This window comes from Anser brachyrhynchus (genome assembly GCF_964034855.1).
Source record: "Anser brachyrhynchus genome assembly, chromosome: 2".
Classification (NCBI taxonomy): Eukaryota; Metazoa; Chordata; class Aves; order Anseriformes; family Anatidae; genus Anser; species Anser brachyrhynchus.
The window spans coordinates 43,580,830-43,594,296 of NC_137695.1; the positions used below are offsets into that span (position 1 = coordinate 43,580,830).

At 36.3% G+C, this 13,467-nt stretch overlaps 1 long non-coding RNA gene across 1 annotated transcript in view; it reads left to right on the forward strand.

Moving 5' to 3' along the window:
• Positions 1-12,886, forward strand: part of LOC308189707 — a 129,487-nt gene extending 116,601 nt beyond the window's left edge. The window contains exons 2-3 of the long non-coding RNA XR_013946525.1: positions 4,294-4,407; positions 11,625-12,886. This is a non-coding gene — a long non-coding RNA (uncharacterized lncRNA). The remainder of the gene's footprint in view (positions 1-4,293; positions 4,408-11,624) is intronic.
• The last annotated feature ends 581 nt before the right edge of the window (positions 12,887-13,467 follow it).

Genomic DNA, 13,467 nt, shown 5'->3' on the forward strand with positions numbered 1-13,467 from the left:
ATTCAGAGATGCTAAAAGTATTAAACACCCAAATCTGATTAATTTTGGTGGACTTGGGCAACATAATCTTTGGGCAACACCTGACTCATATGTTTTGACATTACAGAAGGCAGCTGCACAACAGGAAGCTATCCAACAAAGGGAGAGGAAATCCTGGGTTGCTTGGTTCGACAGAATATAAATGAAGAAAACGTTATGAATAAGGAATCAAAGCTTGCAGAAGACATTTTGTGTCAGATTCTGACCACTGATTTACTAAGAGCATGTAAATTAACTGCAAAGTCAGCTGGAAAAGCTATATGAGGTTTTCTACAGCCTTGGGAGAACCTATAAGTCTGCAATACATTTTTCCTCAATTAGTTTGCCTAGCTGCAGGGGGATGGGTTAGAATTTTGTCTTGAAACAAGGGTATAAAATCCTCACCCAGGTCACCATTCCTGTATTTATACAGAAAGTGTCCTCAAGTCACTATGCAGGATGTACACATCCTGTGAGAGTCAGAGAAGTTAGAGGAAACAGGATTTCTCAAACTAGGACTTTCATGTCTTGTTGTAGAGATTCCAGCTTCTGATAAGGGGAAAACATGACAATTGTCAAAAGAAAGTAGTAGGTCAAAAAATACTTACCTTTTCTTTTTTTTTTCTTTTTTTCTTTTTTTTTTCTTTTCAATTTTTTTTTCTGTGAAAATAATGCTACCCTGCCTATGTGACATATCAGCCAAGCTTATCCATACTGTGTGCAGATCTAGCAACAAACACAAAGCACTCAAACTTTCACAGAAGTGAAAGTGCTATTTAATTTATTCCTGAGACTGTTACAACCTCTGCTTTGATAAGACACTGAGCTAGTCATTCAGAATAAGTTTATTCTGAGTCACCAGCAACTCTAGGAGATGAGAAAGTTGTAGTTCAGGACTTTTACGGGTAGAGTTTAAAAATGTAACTTGCTTCTTGACCCAAATTCATATGCCTTAGTATTGGCTAAATATCTTCATTTGTTCACCTGTTGATTCCTATTTGAACCCCCTACAGAAAACATATTATCTGTATAGTCTCGCTGTAAGAGATAGTCATACCTTTCTCCCGAAAAATGTTTCTAAGGTCAGCTGTTCAAACACTGCATGCTTTGCTTTAAAACTAGCTGAAACTAATTAGCAGTGTGAGAAAATGATTGCTAACATCTAAGTCAGTGTTCATGTAGCTAAGCACATTACAAAGTCAGGATAGCAGATTTCTCATGGTCATTTGTGGAAGACAGGTATTCATTTGTAATAGCATAGCAGTGTTTAAACCACAGTTTTGCTTCTTCCTTCCCTATTTTGTGTTTTACAGGTTGACATGGATTTATTTGTTTCTTTGAAATAATGAAAGTGAATTGAATTTACTTTTGACTGATTTGACATTACTATTCAATCTTATTGATTTAATTTGGTGTGAAGGAGGGAGACACTCTGGGACTGGACATTAACTGCTTCTATGTAATCTGACACTCTTGCTCTATCTGCCTTCTCATTTTAAATATTGCTGTTGATGTTTGTAAACCTACTGAGCCCAAGGAAGTGAAACTTGGAGAACGTGAAATAAATCATATTTCCTAGCCCTGATTGTGCCTGCTGCTGCTTGGGGAAAAGGTTAGGAGACCTCTAAGCTAGAATCTAGCTTCTCTGCAGCCATAGTTGTTTCTTGTACAAGGTTCTCGCTCCATCTTTTCCATTAGACTGCACCTCCAATCCAGTCCACAGATAATGACTCTTGTAGGAAAGCAGATTGAAGCTCTTGATACTAACTTTGCAAAGAGAAGCTGAAGATCTATTTCACTTTTCTCAGCATCTTCTGGAGCTAGCTGCAGCCCTTGGATTGGTATGTTGGCAGAATGACAGCGCTTCTGTTAAGAAAGTGCAATGTCTGTGAATGTCTCCAGGTCCCGAATGACTGTTTACAGGTGATGAGGTGATTCTGTACATATGGCTGCCTTTCTCCCGTTATTTTTAGACAGCATTTTCTCCTTTTTGTTGAGCATGTCTGCAGTGATACAGCATCACAGAGGAACAAGTATGAGCCCTGTCTGCTGGTTCTTTAGGCTGCCTTGCACTGTTCAGTTGCAACACTGAAACCTGCCTTGACTGAAGGATAACACCTGTCTGAAATGATCCACAACACTTTCACACTGTCACCTGAAAAGGTGCTGTCACAGAAGATTTCTTATCTTGGAGGGAAACATTGGCAGAGGCAAATCTTCAGGCTGCCTTTGCTTATCTGAAGAATTGAGTCAAAATGCAAACAGGATAGATTTCTTTGCACCAATTTCTTTCCAGCAGGAAAGAGCTCTATGCAGACTTAATGACCTGGCCGCCTGCTGAGAGAGATAATATATGCAACTATCTCCCAATAGATTTCTGCTGTAAAAAGATACCTTTTTCATTTCACTCTTTTCATCATTATGACATCTAACATGGAAGTAGAAAGAACAAGAGTCATTTTTAAGGCATTTGTTGTTGCAGTGTGAAACTCTTAGTGGGCCTTGTAAGTTAATACACATCTAAATACACAGTAACACCATCAGGCTCTGAGTATCCCAGGAACAGCTGGTGTATTGGCTGCTAAGGCCTAATCGTCTTTTAACATACCCTGCAAATGAATGTAGTGAACAGGTATGACTGTCAAAACCCCTGCTGCTCAACATGCTCTGTTCCTACACCAGCTATTATACTAATTTTTCAAAGATGGTGAAGATTAAAAGACAAATAAGATCTCAAAATGGAAAGGCAACATGCAGTTTTATGAAAATTAATTTTTTATTTCTTCCTGATAGTGTTAAAGATAAAAATTATTGACCTTACCTTTCTAATTCCCTTCTCTGAATTTCCAAATCTATATTATTTCCTTTGAATCTTTATCTAATAAAACATGAAAATCCTGTAGCTCCTTCAGCTAGTGGTGTTTAGTCATTTCTCTTGTCTCAAACTAAAATAATAAAAAATAAAAACCATTTTTAGAAGATGAAAAACTAAAAACTTCTCGTAATTGTCCAAAACAAATAGCACTATAGTTTTCTTAACAGCTGTGGGTTGTTCAATATAAAAGACAGTGATTTATTTAAGCAGTTTATGGTATCTAACGATGGTATTCATTTTCTACTTAATTGTATTTAAGTAGCAATCTTGGACTACTTATGTCAATTCCTTTTATGGACTTTTTCTTATACTAATGGACTTTTTCTTATATTAATTATTATTATTATATAATATACATTCTTATATTAGTATTTCCTGTGTTGATAGGGTAGGTATATAAGTCTTCTAGTCTTTTTAGTGTTTCTTGACCCTTTTTAGCCTTTTACTTGGTCTTTTTTCTTATTTTTAACAAAATGATTTAAATGAAACTTTTAAAAATTCTTTTTTAAAGAATTTTGACTGTTGTGCAAGTTTTTAATCAAAAGTATTTGCCAAACTTTATATGAATAGAATACTTTCAGTTGCATCATTATTTTCCACTGAGAAATTCATCACACACACACACAAAGTTTCCCAAGTTCTTCACAAAGACTACTTTGTAGATAATATTACTGAAATGCAGAGAATGATTTTGGTGAACTTGGTGCTACTGGATGTCCATTAACAAGAGGATATAAAGATCCAAACTGTTTCAGTGGGTTATATGTAAAATGGTTCTCTAGGTTACAGTGAGAAAATAGTAGCAATATTATTTCACTGCAAAAGGAAATACCACTGTAGGAAATGAGAAATCGTGCAGACAAATGATAAGTCAATGCAGAAATGCTTCACTAGTGAAAGGATGACTCTGAATACATTTTGAAATATTTTTGTTTTTAAAATTGGGTCTTGTGGTTACTGTTTCACAGTCAGTACTACAGTATGTACAGACTGTATCTGTATATAATTTGGAAATGCAGGAATTCCACCTTTAATTTGGTGTCCTGAAAACAAGAAAAAAATACTATTTATCTCATAAAGGAATAGATTTTTCCCTGTTCACATATAGGGATATTATGGCAACTTGAATAGCAGTGTTACTTTTAAGGTGAGTAACAAACATAGAACAGCCTGTTCTGTTTGCTGGTTCAAATAATTGCCCTTCAGGCTCAGTTGAGAACTACTATCCAATGCCTGATCCATAGTCTGTTACTCTGCTAATATTTACAGGACTTTTTGCAGTATTTGTCATTATAATGACTTAGCTTGGATATTCATTGTCAGAAGCTTATTGCAGCACTTGTGAAAATATCTAGATTGACAGCTCTGTGCAGTGAAGTCTTCTGTTAATTGGTTCACAGAAAACATGTAACAGCTGATGTAAGGTTTCTGCACACCTGAATCCTACAGAGCTACCTGTGGGGAGCTGGAGGAAGAATCTGTTGTCTCTGCCTGCAGCACTGCTCGGATTAAAGGTATTGATAGTCACCTTTGTGTAAAAATCTTCATTGTGCGTAGAAGTAAAGAAAAGAACTAAAGGAAAAGGTACCAGAAACAGCATATGCCTCAACAGCCCTACTTATTAAGTGGTAACAATTTAGTTTTGGTATGAACAGTACTAAAATTCAGATTAAGGTTCCTGCAAGAATGTTGTAGTTAGCAGAAAGGTGTTTACACATGGATTTTTAAGGCCCATGGAATTCAGAGTTAAGATTAAATTCAAAAGTCATCAAACTTGAAAGTTTGGAAACTCATAGTTGAAGTCTATAAACTCACTTGTCTCTCTCCCATAGTTGATAGCAGCCCCCTTGAATTCGTATTTATCTATGTTGTAGTAAATGGTATTTTTGATTAAGCACTTTTAAAATACTTTAAGAAGTCAGCACATTTAAAAATGTCACTGCACTTGTACTTTCACAGAAAATCCAGGAAGGGATCAAAGTGTGTATGTATGTTTGTGTGTATTTCTGGCTGGCTCTTCTCTGTCTCTGAGCCTCTGCTGAGCTAAAATTAGAATGTCAGGATGGGTTGTTGGGAACTAATCGCTGATAAACTGTGTTTCTGTACATTTGGCACTGACTGATATATTTAATGAATCATGATGTGTCTCGCTTGTCATGTTTTTGCTGTGAGATGGCAAAAACTGAGGAAAGAATGTGGGTTTTCTGTTTTGTCTTATAAATGCTGAAAAACTGCCTTTCTTTGAATTTCTGGAATGAATAGAAATTGTTTGTTCTACATAACTATAGGTTTAGGAGATTTTAAATTTTAGCCCTTGTTTTGCTGCTTGACTGGGGCTGGGAAGTGGGGGGACAAATTTTAGAATGAGGGCAAAATAATTGATAAATAAGAAAATTGTGGGTGATTAATCTATGTGGATGATTAATCTATGGTCTCCAGGGATATACACAAATTAAGAATCTACAATGTGTATTGAAAATATAACTATTATCGTTGCATAAATCATCGATGAAATTTAGTGGTGAGCTTTTCACGTCTAATACCTGTGTGTTGTTTGAGTTACTAAGCCTGTGTCTCTCATACCAATCCCAAAGTAACACAGGCACTGCAGAGTTCAGACCAGAGCTTCCAGAAGCTTAAACAATGTCAAACTTCACTGATGTCCTTTCCAGTCATGTGAATCCTGATAGCTTTGCTTCTGCAGACAAGCAAATGTAGCTGCCTGTAGAAGTAATGCAGAAATACATTACCAGTGTTTGTTTTTAATTCTTCTTGTGACCTGGACAGTTTATGAACAAATTTGGAAGCTTAATTAAATTAATGCACTGAAAGCTGTCATTAGATTTGAATAGAGTGAAGAGGTAATGACTTGCTTTGTTTTTGTTGTTGTGGTGGTGTTTGTTATTGTTGTTTTTTTTAAAAACAGCAAGTTGGTAATCAGCAAAAAATAAAATCCTCTCTTTTTATTTGATGGTTCTCAAAGGGATTAAAATGAGCAGTCAAAGAGTGGAAATAGTTGGAGAAGTCTAGATTTTCTGTTCTCCCTTCATGTGTATTGCAAACACTATTTTACAAGAATTACAGGTAATACTGGCTCTAGGAAACAAATGTCTGACAGCTCTCCAAACTGGCAGCAGAGTATTCCTTACACTGCTGTTGTCTGGTGAAGAAGACCAGAGTGTTTTTAATCGCTTGCAGAGATCACACTGTTTTGATTTAGAATCAGCAGAAAGTATGCCATTCTCTGCTTATCTGCAACAAGCATCTGTTTTAAGATTACAGTGCTTTCTATAGAGCTGCAAAAATGTGTTGACATGTTGTAATTTAAAAGGAGATAGAGCTCACCGTGTGCTCACACAGGATACCTCTCCCACCAAAGCCAAAAGCAAATCTTGCTGTGACTTCATGTACATGAAGGACTCAGCCTTCAGAAACAAATATCATGAAAAGACAAGGGAGAGAACATAAGGTTTGTGTAATAACAAAGTCCTGGTTCAAGTTATTAAGAACAAAGAGTCAACTTCTGACCCTGGCCAACCAGCCAACTGGAGGTAAGCAGTTCTTATCTGGATTAAAGCCAACATAGCCTTCTCCCATGCCACCCATTCTGAGGAAAAGGAAAGGCTGATCTCAGTGTTTAGCTGTGTAGCCTCCGCAGTGAAGTGAATGCAGGCACATCATGAGGCAGTTCTTTCAGCTGTGAGAGAATGCATTCCAGCTAAGATGACTTACAATTACCAAGCTCTAGAGGGTATCTCCCAGATGTGTCTATGTATCCTTTTTATTTTTTTTCTCTCAAAAATAAAGATTTCTTATTTAATGTCATCAAAACCACGTATACAGAAACATACATATGCATTACTTAGTATATGCAGAGGAAGGCAGTACTCATTTTGTAGGCTGTAATATCCAAAATCAACAATTATCTTCTAATGCTGTTATCCATGCCAATTAAGAATTTTGACTGTGTGATACTAGCTAGGACCTGCCATGTAGACTTTTCTGTTGATGTTATATTGCAATACAATTCATGTTTCTCCTGTGATACTATAACAGAGAAGCCTATGAATTGGTCAGAAGTAATATTGATGAAGAGATCATTTTTCTTATTCTTAAAACTCCAGTTTTAATGTAATCAACCAATGCAGAAATAATGATCTTAGTGGGATCTAATCTGATTATGTGCATTTGTATTCTGTGTGATTCGAGAATGTCTGCATGGATGTTTTTGTAGGAGGTAAGAAGTAAGTAAGTAAGAGTAAGAAGCTCTTTGTAAGGGGCTGTGTAATTTAAACGGATCCATTTCTGTGTGTTTAAACAAGATGGTGGTAGCAGATACTACCTGTCAGATGTAGGTGTTACATAAATATATGTAGTACAAAGATAAGAGAAACGAAATCTCCCATATTGTAATATCTTTAGGCATAAAGAAAAATAAAATCCCCTCAAAATACAACATAAATTTTTCCTCTTCGCAACTGAACATTCTGTTCTCCTCCCAGCCAGGCCTAGACAAGCTCCCTAGTTAAGCATTATTTATTTATCTCTTGGACTGAATTCCACATGAGCCTTAATGCCATTTTTTCATTTTTCCTCCTGTGACTGAGGGGCTGTAAAGACTAATGCAACTTGAAGAACTGACAAACTAGTACCTCCTGGTAGCTTGGTAAGGTGCTGCTGAGTAAACTGGCTATTGAGTACTATGCCCAGAAACTCCCTTCCTGGGATCCCTTTTTGTTTTACTGAGAGAGTTCCCAAAGCCCTTGCAGTCAGGAATAATGGCTGCTTCTCAGGTTTCACTGCCTCCAAAGTGTCAGGTTTGGCTTCCTGTGGTGAAGAGTGTCAATGAGTATGAAGGGAGGCAGCTATGGCGATGGTAGCCACAAGTAAAGTGGCTTTTCTGGTGCCTATGGCCCCAGTCATGGTTTCTGAAATAGCTGACAGAAGACTTACCCTTGTTATTTTCCTATAACAAGATCATTTTTCCTCTGTAACTGAGAGGAATGTAACAGAGATAGAGGAACCTATTTGTTGACTGAAGTAACAAAAATTTGGGGAAAAAGAAAGTTGTGAATAACATTCCCTTATCAATTTCTTGACTGGAAATTGAGGGTATAAATCTACATAAGAAAATGCCTTGACTTTGTTCAGACTTGAAGAATAACAGGTGCCCTTACTAACGCTGCTACAAAAGTTCTGTGAAACTTGCATGCTCCAGCAGTGCAGATGGAAGGAAAGCAGGCCATGTCCATCAGCAGCATAACAGGAAAGGAAAGGGGATCTTCTCACTGTTAAGTTCACAATGTTTGGTTCCTTGAGACTTGTTTCTCGTAAATTTGGGGGTTTCACAATCTTCCTGATGTGTTTGATGTGACTAACTGCATAGTCGAAAGTTGTGAGCCACTTAGTATAGGGAATGGCAAATCAGTTACAAAAGGATAACCAGAAATAGACAAAAAACAATCTTAATTACATTACTCAAACCAAATGCTCTTACATATAGACATTAGTTAGACAATACAGAGAGACAGTACAAACCAATCTTAATTACATTGCTTGAACCAAAAGCTCTTACATGTAGACATTAGCTAGACAATACAGAGAGAAGCGATTTCCTTCAAGTGTTAAACCAACCCTAAGAAATCTTGAACTGTTATGAAATTTTGTAATTTATATTGGCTATTAAGAAATATTAAAATTCTCCAACTATGCAAAAGTGCACTATAGCTCAAGGGGATCTGGAGATGCTCATATTGTGAAGTGATCCTTTATGAGAAAAGCTCTTCTTTACTTGATAGCTGCATTATTCAGTCTATGATATGCTTCCAAAATATTTCATGTTGTGGATTCGTTGCACTGTTTAATTACTAAATACAGGCTTTTTTAATCAACCATGCTTCTAATGCGTAAGGAATTTGCCTGATCCTCTGGTAAATGTTTAAGTCTTTGTTAATGAAATGCATTTGAAGAATAGCTCCGTAGTCTGAGGGCTAAAGAAAATCCACATAAGACAAAGATATATTTTCATTTTTCTAGTTCTGCATGTGAAAGAAATGCTGATACGCCATAAACTATGTAGCCTTCTGCCATTTTTCTAACCCTTGGGGAATGCAGTGTAGAATGGACACTTGTTCAGTTACTAAAACTTCTTTTCAGCCTCACAAAGACTTGGCTTTCCAACCTGATGAAAACATTCTTAGGAGTTTATATATAGCACTGATTCTTTGAGCAGCATTGTTTGGCAACAATAATAACATAATTGTTTTAGTTTCTCAAAAGCTCTCTTCATAGCAGTAGTTGAATAGTAGTAGACTAAATGCCACTGTACAGTGCCATGAGTTGTACCATTTTTTTCGGCACTCATGGACATGGAAGATGCAGGTGTTGATTTCTCTCACCGGGTTTATAATATTTCTTAATATTAATGGGCATAAAATTATTACTGCATGAAGTACACATTCACAAAAAGCAAATACAGAGTTGTGATTTGTAAAATAGCAGGAAAATAGTGATTTTGCAGCAAACTCCCAGCTGGGAGTTAACTTCATTAACTGGAGTTTGTTGAAGGGTGTTTTGTTATTGTTGTTGTTGTTTTTGGTGTTTTTGGTGTGTGTTTGGTTGGTCTGTTTGTTTGTTTGTCATATTTTTCTTTTGCCACCATATGGTTTAAGGGAAATGTCTTGACACATTCACTCTTTCCTGGCTCGGGATTCAACTACCTGGAGAATCCGACAGCATCTTCCATGTTATGAAGTCAGTGCAAAAATGCCCCATCTGGGTGCTTTCATTCAGAAGCAGACTTCATTTCACTGCAGTTTACACAACAGAGTATTTGAAGTGCTTTTAAATATGTTTTTTAACTTCATACATAAAGCATAAGCTTCCAGAGTGCCTCTGAATACATAAGCAAAGAGCCTTTGACTTGCTCAAGCAGTTTAACTGCATATTTGCTTGGTATATGTTTATGGTAACATAACTCATTCAGTAACAGTAATTCATAAATCAGGAGATCTCTAGGTTTCTGATTTACTGATTAGTACCCGTTTTTGCAAGGCTTCCATTTTTCTTACGCACAGTTTTGAGAAAACCCCATTCTCTCAACCTTAGTTTTACATTATGCTCACAGATGTAGCATGTAGCATAACCTCATGTAATTGATACAGTCTCTGGTGACATGTTATAGTGCAATGAGCCAGCTGGTAAAAGTGGAAAAATGGAGAAACATAAGTAACTGTTGATGTCAAGATAGGACTGGTGTGAATGTTGCTCTCTGCCCAAAACAGAGCAGAAAACATGGTCAGCTGAGATAGGTATGCTTTGAAGCAGAATCCAAAATGTTAGACTCCTGTAGTGACTTTTAAAATAAAAAATAATAATAATAAAATAAAAAAGTGTTACCTCACTAACTTTCAGAAGAACTGAGAATTCTCAGTACCTCTGAACAAGACCCATTCCTAAAGAAAAATCCAGGCTGAAGTCAAAAGGCATGAGAAAACCTATTTTGCAGAAATCCCTCAGTAGTGCAATTTACATCTGTCTCAGCTATACCTCCTCAGAAATTGAATGATGTTAAAACCCAAGACTCTTGAGGACGTGGGCACATTCTTACAGCATTGCTACAGAAATAGTCAGCCAAATCAGACTGATTAGAAAAAACATGAATTGTACTTGCTTGATTCTGCTAAAAGATACAGGATATCCATTGGCTAAAAATCAGTAGAAGATGCTTATCACACTTAACCTCTTGGGAACAGGGTTATACTTTATGTACAGTTGATTAGAATTCCTTTTTATTTATAAATATTGACTTGAGCACAAAAATACTGGGGTTAATTGTCCCAAAATATCCTCAGAGGATGGGAGATCATGTTACCTAAAAGGAGAAAAGATTTAAGAAAACTTTATCTTAAAGAAAAGCCATGCTTCACAAGAAGCATCTAACTTTTTTGTTTTCTATTTACATACATTCTTTGTTAATTAATTATTCGCTTTCTGTCTTTGTTTTTCCTTTTTTTCTGATATTCTGACTTGGAACACAACAAGTTCCCTGCCTGGCCTACTGATAATGTTACCAGCACTGGAAGTTAGAGCAGCCCACTGAGGACAGTGACTTATGCTAACTATTTCACTTGGTGTTTAGAAACAACTCTGAAATTGAAAAGTTGAAATTTTACAGCTTCTTTGACCTCTCTTCCATGCTAGAGTCTTCTAAGGGAGCAGCTTGGTTTCACACGCAAGTTTTGCATTATGGAAAATTCTACTGAGATTCTTTTCTTGTTGAACAAGTTCAAAATCTGACTCGTAATGCTTGATGGTAATCTGAGTAAGACAGAGAGCTCAGAAATGTTAACTGAAGTTTAGAAAACTCTTGTAGTTTGAGTTCAACAAATACAAATTCTGTCTCTTTAACACTCATTTTATTCAAACTACAGAAGGTTTGACAGTATCTATTTTGATACCAAAATGATCATGGCAGTGAAAATAACCGAGTGCTTAACATATTCAAATAGCATCTAGCTTCCAGAGATTAAAAATTCTGTAAGCATTAAGCAAATAAAACTCTAAGTCAGCTGAGGAGTATCCAAAGCACAACTGAGCAATGTTAATGTCATTTGCCACATTCCTCCATTTCAAAATGGAAGAAAGTGGCCAGCAAAGGGCAAGAAACTCTTAAAAGGCATGTTGAAACAGCTTTTATTTATTTATTTATTTATTATTCTCTCTCCTTCAGGTGGAAGTGAGGGGCCAGGCACCTAGAGCTGTGTATATATGGCCAAGTGGAGGAAAGAATACAAGGATGCCTCAGGACACAGGACAGTCTCCAATTAGGGGCTAGTTTTTCCTATATTACTTTCTTAGATATTTTTATTACTGGAATGGGGAAAATACATGAGAGTGTTGAAATAAATATAGATTCAGAAAGTTACACCTGATTTTGTTGAGGTAAGGTTAACTGGAAGAGTCTAGCAATCCTATACCTCAATTTTATTTTAGAAAATAACTATTTAGTTTTGAGGAACCGATTAATCACTTTGATTTACTAAAAACTGTGCAGTTACTTCAGCTCTGCAGTCAGTAGCAATGGATCAAGCGTTGTACTAAGGATGAAAACTGGCTTTCATCATAGACAGCTGGTGTGATCCTGAACATGGCATATTCTTGCTTGGTCTTAACCAGGTGAATTGTTCTCAGTCAGTTCTGTAAAGGAGAAAGTAGATCAAGATGTTGTCAAAGTATAAAAATTTTTAAATGACCTTAAGCATCAGTATAATCTTTTCTTTCCCTATCACATAAATTCCAAAAATCTGAGAGGACAAGAAGAGTCTAAGATGAAGAGGGGAAGGAAAAAAGCAACTGTACATATTTACTTAAAGAAAATTGGGTACCAAAGGCAAGATAACTTGAGAAAATTCAATTTCAATTGGTGATGAAATCTTGAATTATTTTATTTATTTATTTATTTATTTTGGACAGCAATCAAACAATAGCTTAGCGTTTTTTGTTAGAAAATTATGAAAGCCACTCAGTGTATGAGTTGAGACTGGGGGGGGCGAAGGGCGAGAAAGAAAATCCAGAAGAATTCACCCCTACAGTGTCATTGTCCATATGGGACCTAGTGTAAATCCTCAGAGTCAAAGAATTCCAGTTTGAAATACAACACAGTAGAACAATAAACAGAAATTAAATACAGGAATTCTTCAGCTGTAGTGTTGTGCCTTTAAGGGACGGTCACTCAGCTTATGCAAATCATTACCTTTTCTGTATAAGGAAAGAAATATTTACCCACCTCAAAGGAATTTGTGAATTAGATCTCGATTCTTTACGTGACTATTTATGGTCAAAGCAGTAAGCAGTAGTACTTCCTTAATAAGAGCTGACATCACATAAAATTGTAAGTAACGCAATTATGAAAGCTAGTTTTCTGTGTGTTTTCATGTTTGGGATCAGTAGAATGGGCTGTCAGCTCTATATGGAAATCTGAAAAATATATAACCTTAGTGTAATATTGCTTTTGCACTACCTTAACAGTATTGTCTGTACTTGAAACAGAATTTGCCTGTAAATACCATGCAAAGAAATCAAAACAGAAGTTTGGATCTGAAGAATCAGAATTAATGTGATGGGTTTCTGAGTTCCTTATCTTCTGGAAGCGAACACCAAATCTCCTGCTGACTCGAAGGGCAGTCTAAAGCATTTGTCTGTTTTTGATAGATTAGAAAAAAATAGTTATATCCTCATCCCTTAGGAGTCTCAAAGATCGGACCCTTGTATGTTCGCCGTTTTCTCTTTCCTGAAAACTTTTCTCCTTCTGGTACCTTGTGGCAGGCCATGCATGTTTTACTGTGCCTGTTTATTTGATATTTAGGACAGCATAAAGCTAAGAAAGACACTCTGGTTGGAGATAGTTGCATGTCTTGAAATGATTAACTTCAGGCTTCTAATAGTAACTCCTCTGCCACATACACTGCTTTTGCTGTTCTATGAAATGCTTTCTCCTTAATGTTGTGGCATATTCCCTGCTCATGAAAATGTTAAGATTTGAAATTTAAGATGCTTCATTACCCCAGATTTCC